General features: G+C 42.4%; 1 protein-coding gene and 2 pseudogenes across 1 annotated transcript in view; 2 read left to right on the plus strand and 1 right to left on the minus strand.

Moving 5' to 3' along the window:
* LOC100963297 (BTB/POZ domain-containing protein 9) overlaps positions 1-16,284 on the minus strand; it is a 156,567-nt gene that overhangs the window by 85,610 nt on the left and 54,673 nt on the right. The window lies entirely within an intron of this gene.
* On the plus strand, positions 8,914-15,293 carry LOC105886914 (annotated as a pseudogene).
* On the plus strand, positions 8,988-10,547 carry LOC111725067 (annotated as a pseudogene).

Below are 16,284 nucleotides of genomic sequence, written 5' to 3' on the forward strand. Positions count from 1 at the left end.
ATTATGAATATCTCTTTGCATCATCAAATATCCTCCTATATAATATTGACTTCATAGTATTTCACTGTATGGATGTCCTGCAATTTATTTAATCAGTCTCTTACGATTGGACACTTAAGTAGTTGATAATATTTCACTGTTATAAAAAATTCTATGATGAACATTCTTAGCTAAATCTATGATTACTGCCTCTAGTGAAACTCCTAGAGCAAGGTATATAAACATTATGAAGCTTTCATATGTATCACAAAATGACTGCATGCTTCTCTTCACTCTAACCCCAAACAAAAATCTACACTAACATTACCAGCAGTGTAAAACAAAAACCTGTTTCTGTGCACCATCACCAATATAGTATGTTATGTTTAAAAGTGCTACCAATTACCAATTTGATATATGAAAGACATCTCATTATATATTTTTTACTTATTGAACTTGAACATTTTACCTATTTTCTACTTACATTTATCCTTTTGTTAATGACTTTCAAAATGTCCTCCATATTTAAAGGGTATTAATCTACTGCCTATCATAGTTTGCATGCTGAGGATATTAATTTTTATTAGCTTAGTCTATCGATCTTTACCTCAATAATTTCTCTTGGCCTAAATTTTTTTTTCTGAATAGCAGCCAAGTGCATACACTGGCTGAGACATCTCCTCTCTATTCCTCTATTAAGAGTCCCCTGTGGGCTGGAAATGAGGGGTCATGGTGACTGCTGAGTGGCAAAGGGACGCTGATGGATCTCAGGTCATCAAGCCTAAGGCTCAGACTCACCTACACTGCGGAGTTTTTGAGAGACCTTCTAATTTATGTGCCAGGATGCATATTGGCTTGGAATTTAGGCTTAGCCAGGAATGAAAATCCCTTTCTTGATCTGACTGAAAAGAAAAACAACTGCAGCTGGGGAACAGTAAGGGAAAAATTGGCTCAATCTCTTTTTTCCCATGTAGAGGAATTTTGTTCTAATAAGGCAGAAGTGAAAACTCCACCACCTCCCTGCACTTCTTTCCCTGCCTGCAAAGTGTGTTCTTTGCTCCTACAACAACACAGAGATATTTCTGACTTGTAATCTGGCTAGGAATGTTTGCACAGTGAGCTTGCCCAGGACAGACACTCCCTCTGACCTTAACTGAGATGAGCTCCTTAAACACAGCCAGCACACACACATCCATCCACGCGCTTCCACCCAGACCCCAGAAGCCATTTTCAAAAGGGGCCAAATAAAGGAAGCTGCTGGCCGAGATCTATTGATGCAGATCGGGCTGTGTTTAGCTGTTGCCACAAACCTCTCTAACTAATGAGCACTGCATGAAATAGCCTGGTGCAATTAAATGTTGTCTCCTCCATCTTCCCTCATTCTCATTGCGGAGTTTCCCTAAAAGCAGTGAAGTGCTGGTTTTTTAAAAAATTGATTAGCAGATGTGATTTTGCTTACATCTTCCATAAATGCTCTGGCTGGCTACATACCATTGATTACCAGGGTTCAGTTTACAGCAACTAATTGCTCTCCTTGCTGGTATTTTGATATAAAATTCAATAGCGAATATGTTTTCAAAACTCTTGTCTTTGTGGCTTGAGTCAGAAGTGACTCGAGGCAAACCCAGTGGACTGAGCTTTCCCTTCTTTAAAATAATTGCTCTCTCATCAGCCTGTGAAGAAAGTTTCTAAATTGCAGCATTCTAATTGGAAAGCCTGCATTATGCATGCGATGACAAACTATGTTGTGCTGAATGGCATTTTTTTCATCCTTTTCTTAAGGGATTAATTCTGTGCCAGATTGTGAACAATGGCTGAGGTATAACAGTTGAGATTAACAGCTTCTCGTGGTATTGGTGCCTTTTAGACCAGGAGCAAGTGCCTGTTTTGCTTTTAGCTGTCCATCACTTATGGGAGACGCCACTGGAAGGCCAGGGGCCATATTGCTGCTGTTGCTAATTTTCTCATTTGAGTGAAAACAAACACTGAAGGAAGATCAACCATCGGGATATTGGTAAGATTATAATAATTTATCATCAGATCCATTCCTAATCTTTCAGTTAAAGTCAAAAATACTCCTAGGCCAGGCGTGGCAGCTAACGCCTGTAATCCTAGCACTCTGGGAGGCCAAGACGGGTGGATTGCCTGAGCTCACAGGTTCGAGACCAGCCTGAGCCAGAGCAAGACCTCCTCTCTAAAAATAGCTGGATGTTATGGCAGACGCCTGTAGTCCCCACTACTGGGGAGGCTGACACAAGAGAATCGCTTAGGCTCGGTGCCTGTGGCTCAACTGGCTAGGGCGCCAGCCACATACACCTAAGGTGGCGGGTTCGAATCCCCAGCCCAGACCCCAAACAACAATGACGGCTGCAACCAAAAAATGGCCAGGCATTGTGGCGGGTGCCTGTGGTCCCAGCTACTTGGGAGGCGGAAGCAGAAGACTCACTTGAGCCCAGGAGTTGGAGGTTGCTGTGAACTGTAATGCCATGGCACTCTACCCAGGGGGACAGCTTGAGGCTCTGTCTCAAAAAAAAAAAAAAAAAAGAGAATCGCTTAAGCCCAAGAGTTGGAGGTTACTGTGAGCTGTGATGCCACAGCACTCAACCAAAGGTGACAAAGTGAGACTCTGTCTCAAAACAACAACAACAAAAATACTCCTGACCTCAAAAATGTGTACAGACTGTTCTTTGTTAAAGATCCTTCAAGTTCTTCAGAAATAACTGTCTTCCATTCAACAATTTGAAAAATATTTACTAAGTACAGAGTTAGCAAGATTTGGCAAGTCACTTAACTTCTACTTCAGTTTCAGCCTTTGTGAAATTAAACGTCTAGATTTAATGGTTTCTCAGGGCTCTTCTGGTTCAGACATTTTAGAATTCTCTGCTACAGCACGTGCAGAGGTATTTTGGTATGTCTGCACAGCTATTTCCAGCCCAACCTCAGGGTGGACATGGGAGGTTCCTGAGCTCAGTCTGTCCTGTAGACAACTGCATCCTAGGAAGCCGCCTGACCCATGCTGGGCTAATCGGATTTCCTTCCTCAAAGTTTAGAGACTCTAGCTTAATTGGCTCTGTTGACTTATAATGACGTGATAAATATGTGGACATTCTGGGGTGACCCTCTTTCATCACAGGCAGCACAAAGAAGAACATAAAATCCTCTGCAGTGAGAAGCAGAGACCGCAGAGACCACAGAGAGTGGCCCAGGCATGGCTGCCTGGACTCCTGACAACTTCTAGTGTCTGGTGTTAGTCCCTGTGAGGGCCATCCAAGTTCCTGATCTAGCACTCTGTATTTAATCAACTTAAATAAAGTCACCAGTTATGGCTTAAGCCACCTTTCCTTGGTTTCTGTCATTTGAAACCTAAAGGACCTAAGATAAGCTCCTGGGGGAGTGCACTGAACGTAAAGGATGGTCAACAAACAGTAGAGGCTGTGGCAGTGAGGAGGCAATGATGCTATGACAGCTACAGGACCAGAGAGATAGGTGGTCGACAACAGGACAGCTCCCTTTGGGTGGTAGTCGTTTCATTCAAGTATAAGAGGGGATTCTCATAGAAGCTGAGTGAGTAGGACTGCAGTGTGGTGTGGTAGGCAACAGAGGCTTCAGAATGGACTCCCGGGGGTCAGCAGAGCTGTAGGGAGGCAGTCTCAAAAGGTGACTGATCAGCATAGTTTATAACCCTCCCCAGCAGGGTTGACAGGGATGGGGAGGGTCAACTGAGTGAAAGGCCAGGACAACTACTGACAAAATGTAGGTTGCTGAAGGGGAAGTGGATCAGAGAGGGTGGACTAACTTTCAGAATAGAAAGGGACTGGGGGGTCTTGACACTGAAGAGATGTGACGGATGTGAAGAAGAAGGGGAAGGAACGGAGTTGTTTCAGGGCTTCACCTCATTCAGGAGAGTCCAGTTCTCACTCTTCTGAATAAGAAGCAGAAAGACAGACAACACGTTAGGAGCTCTATTCTAATTTCTGCTATTTCTCAATATTCCTGCAACAGCTGCCAGAAGGAATTAATACAGTTTCAGAAAAACAACTTTATTGGTGAGAAACAGGGACTTTCCCAAAGATGACAGGGCTCCTTACTGTCAGCTATCACAGGGTTCGATCACGCGGCTTCATCCTCATGTAGGGAGCAAGGACCAGCTGAGAAGAGCTACTGGAGGACTGCAAGCCCAAGATGAGATTCTCAGCAGGAGACAAGAGCCAAGTAACAATGTTTTATCAGAAGTGTGTGAAGTAGACCAGGTGGCTGCCCTGCAGATTCCAGACATGTGAACTCCCTGGAAGCTGCCGCCACAGGGGCCCTGCCTCTGAATGGGCTACAACCTTTCAGGGCAAAAGGGATACTATTCTTCTTCTATTAGCAGGAGGGGGTAAATACAGGGGGCCTCTCACCAGATGGAACAGGTTCTTGGGAAATACATTAGTCAGAGCACATCAGAGAGTCTACGTATTGTCTGATAACGTTTAATCTCTCATATCTGTGATAAGGAGGGTGATCTCTCTAAAGAGGAGGAAAAAGGAAAACAATGGCACTAGTTGAAAATATTCTTTTGCAGCTGGCCAGGGAAAAGGCAAGTGCAAGCTCTCGGTTGTCTGGCACATATAGTTTCTGGGTTTAGTCAATGAAACCCCAGGATGAAAAATGTGAGGAGATAAGAAAGGGAGGGGGAAAAAGGAGGGTTCTTTTCTCCTGTCAAATCCTTGCATTTGATACAATATCATTCAGGTAAATTATTTTAAAGTGGAAAAATATCACCAGGAAATATGCCCGCAGGGTGTAACTGTGGATAGATGGGACAAAACTTTCCCAAACTGTGAGACAATACAAAACTATCAACTTTTAATAGCGGAGACCATTCTTTTTACTCTTTGGAGCGACAAATTTTTAATTTCAATTTTTAGGTGATAACATAAACCAAAGCCATCCTACCCAACAGCATGGCTACAGCTGAAAAATTCAGTATATACGGAGTATGGGAGGAATGGTGAACAACTAATCATAATCCCACCTCACATTTGCACAGACCTCACCGGTTTCAAAATGTTTTTGCATACATTATCACATTTTGGGAAAAAAAACAATTTATAATCAACACATTTCTTGCTTTCAATGCAAATCTATTTTTCTCAGTTCCTCGGTTAATGTTTTTGCATGGGCCAAAGCAATCTTTTACAGATTATTCAATCACTTGCTAACTCCTTTTTTTTTTTTTTTTGAACAAATAATTTTGGTTCAGGCTCATGGTCTAGGTTTCATACTACAAAGTCCAATTTGATGAAAATTCTTTCATTTTACGATTTCAGTGTAGATATGTAAGAAAAATTTGTCCAGCCCAAACAGCTGGTGAGAAAAAAAAGCAGTTTTCTTACATTTTTGAAGGTGACACTTTCCAATATGGCACCTTTCTTAAGCAAAATGTTGGCAGCTAAAATATTGGGAATTGTTCAAATGGCTTTTGGATAGTTTAAAAGGTAGAGTCTCATGTTACAGACCTTTTGGGCAGTGACACACTGAGCAGCTATGCAGCTTTTACAGATCTTTCCCTGTGTTTAAATTTGGCATCATCAATCCCCTCGCCCCAGCAAGGCCATCTGCCTTGATCCCAGCAGCTTCCTCATCAGGACAAGTACACACAGTCAGTGAGATCGGCCTCATTCGGCTCACCAGCAAGATGAGAAAAGGATATGCAAGAAGCACTGAGGTCCTGCCCAGACCACAGGCCTTAGCTCCCTAGGGAACAAGTCCAGTTCACTTTTAGCTTCGTTTGCTAGGAAGGCTACTGTGAGCTGTTGAGATTTTTAAAGGCCACAATCAGTTTCTTCTGTTAGCAGCTGATGGCAATTTGCATCGTGTGAGGTTTTCTGTTCCCTGTTCTCAATCCTAAGAAATTATTAGGAGGGGGATAAGAACAGATAGGCATGTTAAAGAACTCAGAACTCACCAATCTACAAGCTGAATGTTACTGAGTGTTAAGAATTTTACTTCTTGGATCTTACTTTAGTAAGACTTACGACTCTTGTGGAACAAACCAGCCCCAAGGTGGGCCTTCATGCACCACTTAGGAGAGTCACAGGGCTCCATGTTCCCTGCATAACGCCATCCAGTAGCCCCTCCCCTAAGCTTTTAGAACAAATCTGTTCGGAGGAACCACCTGACCAGGGACCACGCATGGCTAGGAGTCTTGATATTTCTCATGGTCCCTGGCATAATGCCTTACAGATTAGCTCTACTGAGTTACACTGAAGGAGACACGGGGGGCAGGAGAGAAGAGATGATGGAAAGAGGAGAGGCAACTACAGATAAATCACCCTTCCCACAAGATCCACATAGCTCATCTGAGGACAGCATTTTCAACACTCCACAGACTAAATTATGTTACAATCTGAAAATCAGCCCCTCCATCCCCCCATCATTTTGGAGAGTTTCACATTAGAGATAATTTATGAAAAATACCAACAGTAACTGCTATTTTAACTCTGGAGCTTATTCTCTTGTCCTTTCTGACCACATGCTGATATGCCCACATACACCCCGCCTACAAACCGCCAAGAAACCAAGCCAAAGAGAAATTTAATAAGCTCCACAGCTCCTTTCTATTCCCTTGGGTCGAGTTTTCACAGGAATCTGCATCTGTGGGAGAAATCACAATTTAACTATACGCAGATCTTTGTATTCTCTCAAACCTGGTGATAAAGGGAGATAGCAGAAGGGCAAAACAGGTAACGAGGGCTGACTCTGAATATTATGGTCAAGAGAACAGTCCAGCAGGAATGAACTACAAGGCCAAAGTCTTCCTATTCAATCATGCAGTCTCTGTATTTTTGTTCTTACCAAATCTCTTCTCTGGTCTCCCCTAACACAGCCAGTACTATTTCCCCACATCTCATTTTCTTCCTTATCACCCTGACCTTTTCACCCAAATCAGATCTGGGTTTCAACCTTTGCTCCAGCTTTAAATGATCTTCTTTCCCCTACAGGGCAGCACAATCTGCAAAGTCCTGAGCCCTTGATGAAAATGACTTGAAAACACTTGCCCGTCCAGTGCGGTCCCTCATTCTCCTCTGGTGTCGCCTGTTCTAGCTGTTGCTCCTTCCTCTGCAGGTCTCTGCTGAGTTACTGCTGCCTTCCCAACTCCCCAAAGCTGCTGCTTATTCTGGTGGGCCCTGTATGATGAATGCTAGGATCTACCTATCTATCTCTACCTCTCTCTCTTTCTTACTCATCTACTTGTTCTTAAATCTCCTCCCTTAAATTAGTCTCTTCTCTAATGAACTTCCTTCATGAAATCTTTTGTGAAGGTTTTCATGTGAAAACCACCACTCTGTAAAACACAAAAGACTACAGTAAGTTGCAAGTGCTGCAAAATTTAAACACTTATACTAAGTAGATTATTCTGATTGAAGGTTGAGGTGTCTGATAAATCATAATACTCCATGTGGAACACAACTTATCATTAAAATAAACACAATATTAATGAGAATAATAACCGCTTTTTAGTCTTTTGGCTACAATCAAAAGAATAATAATAATAATAACATCTTCTCCCCTACCATATAAAAGTAAAAATTCTAACTACTAACTATAAGTTCTTATAAACAAAAGATAATTAATCAATTTAATTATATAACTATGTAATATATCTTTTGAAGAATGGTACGAAGCAGGGGGGAAGCAATATTTTATGTAATTTTTTGTAACAGCTACAGGAAAAGATGGTTAATTACATTTTTCAATGGAATTCTTTTGATCACTGGCCACTTGGTACAATTTTCTTGATCCAGGTTTTCAAAGCCAGGATCATAAATTTTAATTCAAACATTTTCAGCTGAACATTAATAACTCCATCTTTCCTAACTACTAAACAGCTGTAATTAAACCAAACTGGTGTGGGTTAGAGGACTAAAGGCTAAATGGGCAGTTGCCATTTTGTTTTCTGCTACTGCCTAAGCTATTCTCCCCTGATCATGAGGCCCAGGCAGCTGTGAATGGAGAGGGTTTGCAGTTCTTCCCGCTGCTGCAGAAGACATGAGGATGTGGTTTCCGTCTCATGAATACTTGCCAGAACTGTGGGGTAGCTTCCCCCTCCCTCCCACTTTTGTTTGGCTGAAGGATTGTCAGACAGGAGAAAAGCATTCCCTCTTTGGAATGTATTGTGCAAGAGCTGCCTTTCTAGAAATAACCCTCCCAGGTACCGACATGAATATTCACCAGAGTGCACTGGGCACAGAGGCCAGTCTCCGTGCCACGGACACTAATCCTTCAAAATGTATTCCAGGCAAGCTACCAGGGTAAACTCTTATATAGAAACCAGGCTTTCCAGTGATAGACACTGGATGGTTGAAAGACGGAAATCTGAGTGAAGGAGGCAGAGATGAATACATCACTCCTATCTATCTAAGACACTGCTGCAGCTAGACCTTGCAACATGACTCACGCGCAGCATGAGGCTTCATTAGAATATTGCACTCTGAGAATTAAACTCTGTTTCTTTTGTTCAGGGGGCTCACCCTTCTTCATCAGGAAGAACAAACTTTTTTCTCCTCTATGCCCTATAATCTCATCTTCTGGATCTCTTTTAATTTTCTTCCAATTTTAGTTGACAAAACCTGCACTGACATCCAGAGAGCACAGTCCTGGTACCACGCAGACACCCAACGCACAAGCATGCACTGCCTGCCTGGCCCCCTCCCCCCAGCTCCTCTATATCACTGCCCTGACTCACATTCAGAAAGGTGTGGACCAGCCTGAGCAAGAGCAAGACCCTGATTCTACTAAAAATAGAAAAATTGCCCAGTATCATGGACGGCACGTGTAGTCCCAGCTACTCGGGAGGCTGAGACAAGAGAATTACTTGAACCCAAGAGTTTGAGGTTGCCATGACACCATGGCATTCTACCCAGAGCAACCGAGTGAAATTCTGTTCAAAAACAAAAGGAAAGGAAAGAAAGAAAGGTGTGGACAGAGATGATTAGGAACTTTCTCGAGCCAGGGAAGGAACCATGCCTAAGAGGTGAGAGATCTCAGATTACTTGAGATCCTCCCACCCTGTTACTGAGTCCCCCAAAACCAACACTGAGTTTTATGCTGAGGGATAAAAGAGGACCCGACTCTTAGAAGGTTCAGAATCAACATTTAGGTTTCTGGGGCTGGGAAACATTCCTGAGGTAAACTCCAAGGAGGTAGTACTCTAATTGTGAGCACAGTCTATACCTGAATAGCTGGGGGGCTCCTAGTAGCCTAAGAGAAGAAGGCACATAAGCAGGAATGAAGAAAACAGTGAGGCTGAGTAACCACCTCAGCCCATTAGAACCACAAAGGGCTCCTGAGGCTCTCCCCAAGCCTCTGGTGGACACCTGGGCATTCCGAGGCATTGTGGTGTGACGAGCAGCAGTGCAGCAGATGGGAGACAGGAGTCCCAACTCTGCCTACGCTTGCTCTAAAACCACATCCTCTCAGATTTACAACACATTAAATTGGCGGGGTGGGGGGGTGGGGGGGAGGGGGCGGAGAGAAGAGAGGGAGATGGATTTTAATCTAGAAGATTTGTGGTTTCTTTTTTTAACTGTATTTTTCCTTTTGATTACCAAGTGATATATGACAAGTCCTTTGATACTTTTTATAAAGTATCCATTATAAAAAGGCATTGTACTAATTGTAAAAATATTTGTAAATCAATATTTTAAAAATATTCTTTAGCAGCAGACCCTTTTTAACAAACAACATCTTGGAGGGAATTCATAGGGAGGTCAGAGTGGATACAGGTGTCAATGAGTCCAAAGGGAGGAAGCATGGTTGGCTGGCATTTGAGTCCATCAGCAAGTTTGGCCTGGCCTTAGCTGTTGCAGGTGTGGTGAATTCTGCCTTCTATAATGTGCAAGCTGTCATCTCTGATTCTGAGGAGTACAGGACATTGTGGTAGGGACGGAACTCACTTTCTCATCCCATGGATACAGAAACCTTTGACTGCCACTCTTGACCATGTAACGTGTCAGTCGTCGCTGGTAGCAAAGACTGACAGAATGTCACTATCGCACTGTGCATCTTCAGGCCTGTTGCTAGCCCACTTCCCTGCATCTTCACCAGCACTGGAGAGGTCTGTGATGAGCAGGTGCTGCCATCCCGCACTACAGTCAGTGGTGGCTCGTCTGATGCTGGAGAACTACTCACCTGGGACATAGATGGGCGATGACCTTACACAATGAGCAGCAACCTTTGGGCTCATCCTAGATGGCATTTCCTTGATGCATCTGACCTTCAGGAAGTTCACAGAACCAGTGGAAGCTAAACATTAGCTAAGCAGGAAGAGAGAGGGCCAGATTTGTGGTGCAAAAGGCTGAACAGCAGTAAAAGGCAGCCATCATCTCTGCTGAGGGTGACTCCAAGACAGCTGAGCTGATCGCCAACTCACTGGCCACTACAGATGATGGCCTGATGGAGCTGTGCAAGCTGGAAGCCACAGAGGACATTGTATACCAGCTGTCATGCTCTTGGAACATCACCACCTGCTGGCAGGGCAGTCCGTGCTCTCCAGCTGCCCTAGAGAGACCCACTCTACTTAGATCTCCTCAGGCCAGCTGGGCCACAGCATTTTAAGGGTCCTCAAACTACGGCCCACGGGCCACATGCGGCCTGCCTAGGACATTTATCCAGCCAGTCGGGTGTGTTTGCCGCTGCTGCCTGTCCTGCTTAGCAGCTGACTCATCCCGGGGCCCAGAGTCCGGCTCTCCAACAGTGAATGACCCCCTGTTTAAAAAGTTTGAGGACCCCTGGGCCTTGATGATGCTTAACACTACCTTCTTCCTGCCTCCATCCAGAAATTACCATGAAATCTCATGATTGGCTTAAAGTCAAGGAAATAAAGGTAAAATCACTTTAGATCTCTTAAACAAACAAACAAAAACCTAAAAAACATCTTGGAAGAATTTCAGTATCTAAAACAGATAAAAACAGAACTGCTCTACCATGGTCAAAGCTGGGGGCTGGAGCCTTACATGCCAGGATTTCCTACCAGCCTCTCTCTCCTTGTAGCAATCCACAGGGTAGGCTCATTCTCTCACAAAACACAGTAGGAAAGACTTAGTGGTCATGGCATGTATCTTGTTTCCAAAAAATGCTGATTTTCAATATTCACATTTTTTATTAACAGGCTTATACATGTTATTTTCCACAGTTTTTGAAATCATAAGAGGCAAATGAATTTCTCTAATGCTTCACTTTTACCCATCTGGGCCAGAGATATGTGAGTAAAGGAGCTGAAGAGATGAAGCATTGTAATCATAGCCTATGGATGCCTATTTTTGTAAAGGTTTATCAGAACATAGCCATGACCCCTCGGCAGAGAACAGATGCAACAGAGACTGTATGGCCTGCAAAGTCTAAAATATCTACCACCTGTCTCAAAGTCTGCTGACACCAGGAAAGGACAGAAAACTAAAGCTGTTCTTATCGAGCAGTGGAAAGTTATGGCACCAATGTAAGAAATAAAGATACGGTTTAAACTAAGGCTGTGGTTAGCCTAGAAATGTCTAAACTCTCTTTCCTCTATTGAATGTTTTAAAGATTTTCATGTAGCAAATTCCACATAGAATTTTTTAGATTCTGCTATAGTCATCATCCCATCTTTGTTACTTTGAAACTTAACTAGCAATTCGTGCCTTGCCTTTCACCTCAAATTTCTAGTGTTCCTCCTAAGAGTAAAAAAATAGAAAGAAAATTAGACTTTAAAAAAAAAAAAACCCAGCAGCAGCTCCAGTTAAAAATGGAAACCATTCCCAAGCCCTTCTGACTTCCTGAAGTGATAAAATGCCCAGGAGCTACATTCTCAAATTGAAGACATGCAAAGAGGATGGTCATTGGCTACCACCTTCCAGATCCCTACTAAAGGGGATGGAATTAATAGAGTAGAATGAAGAAATTATAGAGATGTTTGGATGTCAATAAAAAAATCAGCCAAAACCCATAGTTATCTTGCCATTGATAAGGCAATTATTATGATATCAGTAAAATAGTAACACATCAGTTATAGGGGAAGACAACATTGGAGACTAAACTATACCAATCAGGCAGACAGTGTTATTTGCTGGTCACCAGGACAAAATAGATTTGTACAGATCTATTGCTATCCTAGCTCTGTCTATTGTGATTATAAGAAGCATTTTACAAGATAGCTGGTCAGGCAGTCTATAACCACAGAACAATAAAAACCTTATAGTACTTGGCATTTTAACAGAACTACTCATTTAGAACCTTTAATGAAACCAATTTTAAATGGATGGACTTTGTTTAACATGTTCTAACTAATTGACATGAATTTTCTACTTGTCTTTGAGTCTAATACATACAGCTAAGATCTTACTATGGTGAACCCAATCATGACAAAGCCATTTTCCTATTTACTGGGAAAGCTGTTATCAACAACATATTATTTATCTGGTTACCACCAATTCTCAAACAATTCTCCATAGATAATGCTTTATCTACTTCTAACAGGGTTACTATGAACCTCCTAATAAAGACAGTGCTTGATTATATGCGCTTTATTATTTTTTAACCTCAGAGAAGAAATGAATACAGAAAGGCTAAATATTAGGAAAAGAATTGACAAGGGTTTCCACTGGGCATTTGGAGCCAATTAAATGGAACATGTCTAAGGGACTAAATGAGGAGTTCTACCAGCCAACATCCCAACCACTCTTTCCTCCATGATTCTTGAAGTAAGTATACACCAAGGAAAGTTCCAGCAAATGAGAAACAAGGGGATACTTTACCGTTAGTGCAACTTTTGGCCCCAGACCCTAATACAAAGAGCATAGAACATGGAACATTCTCTATTCCCAAGCTAATTATCCTGAATAGCTTCAACCTAACAAGTTAGGAGGCCTCCCCTGTCCCTTCTTCATCACCCAAAACTTACTCATGGTTCTTACCACTGTAACTTAAGGATGGATCAACCCACTACACATTCTAGTATTCTTTTTATATATGGGGTATATGTCCTAAGACAGCCTGTGGATACCTGAAACCATGGATAGTATAAAATCCTATACACTATATGCTATGCTTTTATGTTCTAATAACTGAGATAGCCACTAAGTGACTAATGAATGGGTAACATATACAGTGTGAATATGCTAGACAAAGGGATAATACATGTACTAGGTGGAATGAAGCAGGTAGGCACAAAAGTTCATCATGCTTCCCATAATGGTGCACAATTTAAAACTATGGATTATTTATGTCTGGAATTTTCCATTAAATATTTTAGATCATGGTTGACTATGGATAACTAAAACCACAGAAAGCAAAACTGTGCATAAGGGAATAAAACAGGGTCTCCTAACCAGTTGTGGTCCAGGCCTATGCCACTTAGGCCCCTGTGAGAGACAACAGACACAAGTAGTAAGGGCTGGGCACAGTGGCTTGCTCCTGTAATCCCAGCACTCCTGGAGGCCGAGGTGGGTGGACTGTTTGAACTCATGAATTTGAGACTAGCCTGCATGAGAGCGAGACCCTGTCTCCAGAAATAGATGGGCTTTGTGGCTGGTGCCTGTAATCCCAGCTACCTTAGGAGGCTGAGGCAAGAGGATCGCTTGAGCCCAGGAGTTTGAGGTTGCTGTGAGCATGACACCATGGCACTCTATTGAGGATGACAAAGTGAGACTCTATCTCCAAAAAATAAATAAATAAATAAATAAACAATAAAGTAAAGAAAAAGAGAGAAACAAGTAGTGATTTTACTAACCATGGCCCAGTCTCGAGTCCTGCAAACTCACCAATCTGATTGGCATCTCTATGACCACAATTTTAGGGAGGAACAAAGGTGGATATAGAAGGCACAAAGAACAGCAGAAGGAAAACCAGAGGGTATATGAACTTCTAAAATTTAAAATCGTGGTATTGCTACCCTCCCACTGACTGTGCATGTTTCAAATGTCCTCAAAGCCAGAAGCACTCACGATAATCCTACCAAACACCCCTCCACATCACCCAAGAAGTCTGAGAGTGGGAAACACTGAAGGCAGTGGGACAGTCACTGTCCAGACTCTCTCTCAAAGTCAGAGGTCTTTTTTATGTATCATTTCATTCCTGACTACATGGACATGACTTTTTAAACTCTAGATCTTAAAGACTGAAAATGTTATTTCTAGTAAGACTTCTGACATAATTAATCTGTCATTATAAAATAACACGGATATGCAATGAAGTTTCTGATATTAGAATTTTATATGTACACAAAGATAGTCAACTCTCTATACCCCGGTTAGGTAACAGATGCTTTGGTTAACCAAATATATACCTTGTTAATGAATTCCATATGGACTGACAAGTTTAAAAAGAATTCAAATATGATAAAATACAGTATATGTAACTATAGTAAAACCACACCAAATATAATGTATTCTCCTTTTGAACAGTCAGAAGATACTTAGGATCTTGTCCCACCTTCTAAAATTTTTTATGGGAATGACTTCTCACTACATTAGTAAGACAGAGGAGACCAGTTATAGAAAACCAGTAGATTAACTGTTCGTGACAGAAAAAGTTTTCTTTAAGAAGTAAATTTCATAAATGAGAAATAAAACAATAATATCAACAATGCCTACCATTTTGGATCAGAATTGTATAGTAACTAGATATAATATAAAATATAATTGTTGTATTACTGTTAGATACAACTAGATGCTACAGCTTCAAGGGAAATTTTTAAAAATAAATGGGAAAAAAAGCCCCCGCTGATTTATACAGTTTAAATAGGTGAATTGTATGGCAAGTGAATATTTCAATAAAGCTATTTTTAAAAAACCTGGAACACATGAAATATAGAGATTTGCTAAAATTCTAAAGCAGTCCTAGAAGCCAACAAGATGGCAGAAGCAGAGCAAAGTGAAGAAGTGGACCTCCCAAGCTTACCTACCATGGTGTTGAACTGGACCAGGGGCTGGAGATGGCCTGCAGATGTACAGAGCCCACCAGTAGCAGAGCCAAACTGTGGCCTGCACTGAAAGCAGCACTCGCTGCTGAAGGGCTTGCTGTAAGACCAAGAAGGAGGTGCTGCCCATGGAGAAGCATGAGGTGGTGAAAACACACCTGGGAGACATGATCATCCTGGCAGAAATGGTGGGCAGCATGGTGGGCATCTACAATGGCAAGACTTCAGCCAGGCGGAGATCAAGCCTGAGATGATCGGCCACTACCTAGGGGAGTTCTCTGTCACCTACAAGCCTGTGAAGCATGGCTGTCCTGGCATTGGGGCCTTCCACTCCTCCCACTTCATCCCCCTTAAGCAGCTGTCCAACCAAGAATGACACACTTCTCTAGTCAAAAAATAAACAGCTTTGTAGTTGAGTCCATGGGGTTTTCCAGGTATAAGATCATGTCATCCACAAAGAGCAAGAGTTTAACCTCGAGTGTCCCCAGATAAGAACTGCATGGACCTCCACTGAATACCCTTGATCTCCTTCTCTTGTCTGATTGCACTGGCTAGGACTTCCAGCACTATGCTGAATAGCAGTGGTGACAGCGGGCAACCTTGTCTAGTTCTAGTTCTGAGTGGAAATGCTTTCAGTTTTACTCCATTCAATATGATACTGCTGTGGGTTTGCTAAGAAATGTCTAGGGCCAGGAGTGGTGGCTCACACCTGTAATCCTAGCACTCTGGGAGGCCAAGGAGGGTAGACTGCCTGAGCACACAGGCTCGAGACCAGCTTTAGCCAAAGCAAGACCTTGTCTCAAACTAGCTGGGCATTGTGGTGGGCGCCTGTAGTCCCAGCTACTGCAGAGGCTGAGGCAAGAGTTGAGCCCAAGAGTTTGGTGTTGCTGTGAGCTATGATGCCACAGTACTCTACCAAGGGCAACAAAGTGAGACTCTCAAAAAAAAAAAAAAAGAATAAAATGAAAAGGAATGTCTCACCTAAGCTGATTTTCTGAAGTACTCTTATCAAGAAAGGATGCTAGATATTGGATTCTGGATGCTGGATATCTGAATTATCTGCATTAACTGAGAGAATCATATGGTCTTTGTTTTAGATTTTATTTATGTGGTGAATTATATTTATGGATTTACATATGTTGAACCAACCTTGTGTTCCTGGGATAAAACCTACTTGATCATGATGTACAACTTTTTAAATGTGTGGCTGTATTCTGCTAAGATCTTTTTTTTTTTTTTGAGACAGGAGCCTCAAGCTGTCCCCCTGGGTAGACATGGTACTCAGCTCACAGCAACCTCCAACTCCTGGGCTCAAGCGAGTCTTCTGCCTCTGCCTCCCAAGTAGCTGGGACCACAGGCGCCCGCCA

This window comes from Otolemur garnettii, unplaced genomic scaffold (assembly GCF_000181295.1).
Source record: "Otolemur garnettii isolate 467f Iridium unplaced genomic scaffold, OtoGar3 scaffold00031, whole genome shotgun sequence".
In the NCBI taxonomy this organism is placed as follows: domain Eukaryota; kingdom Metazoa; phylum Chordata; class Mammalia; order Primates; family Galagidae; genus Otolemur; species Otolemur garnettii.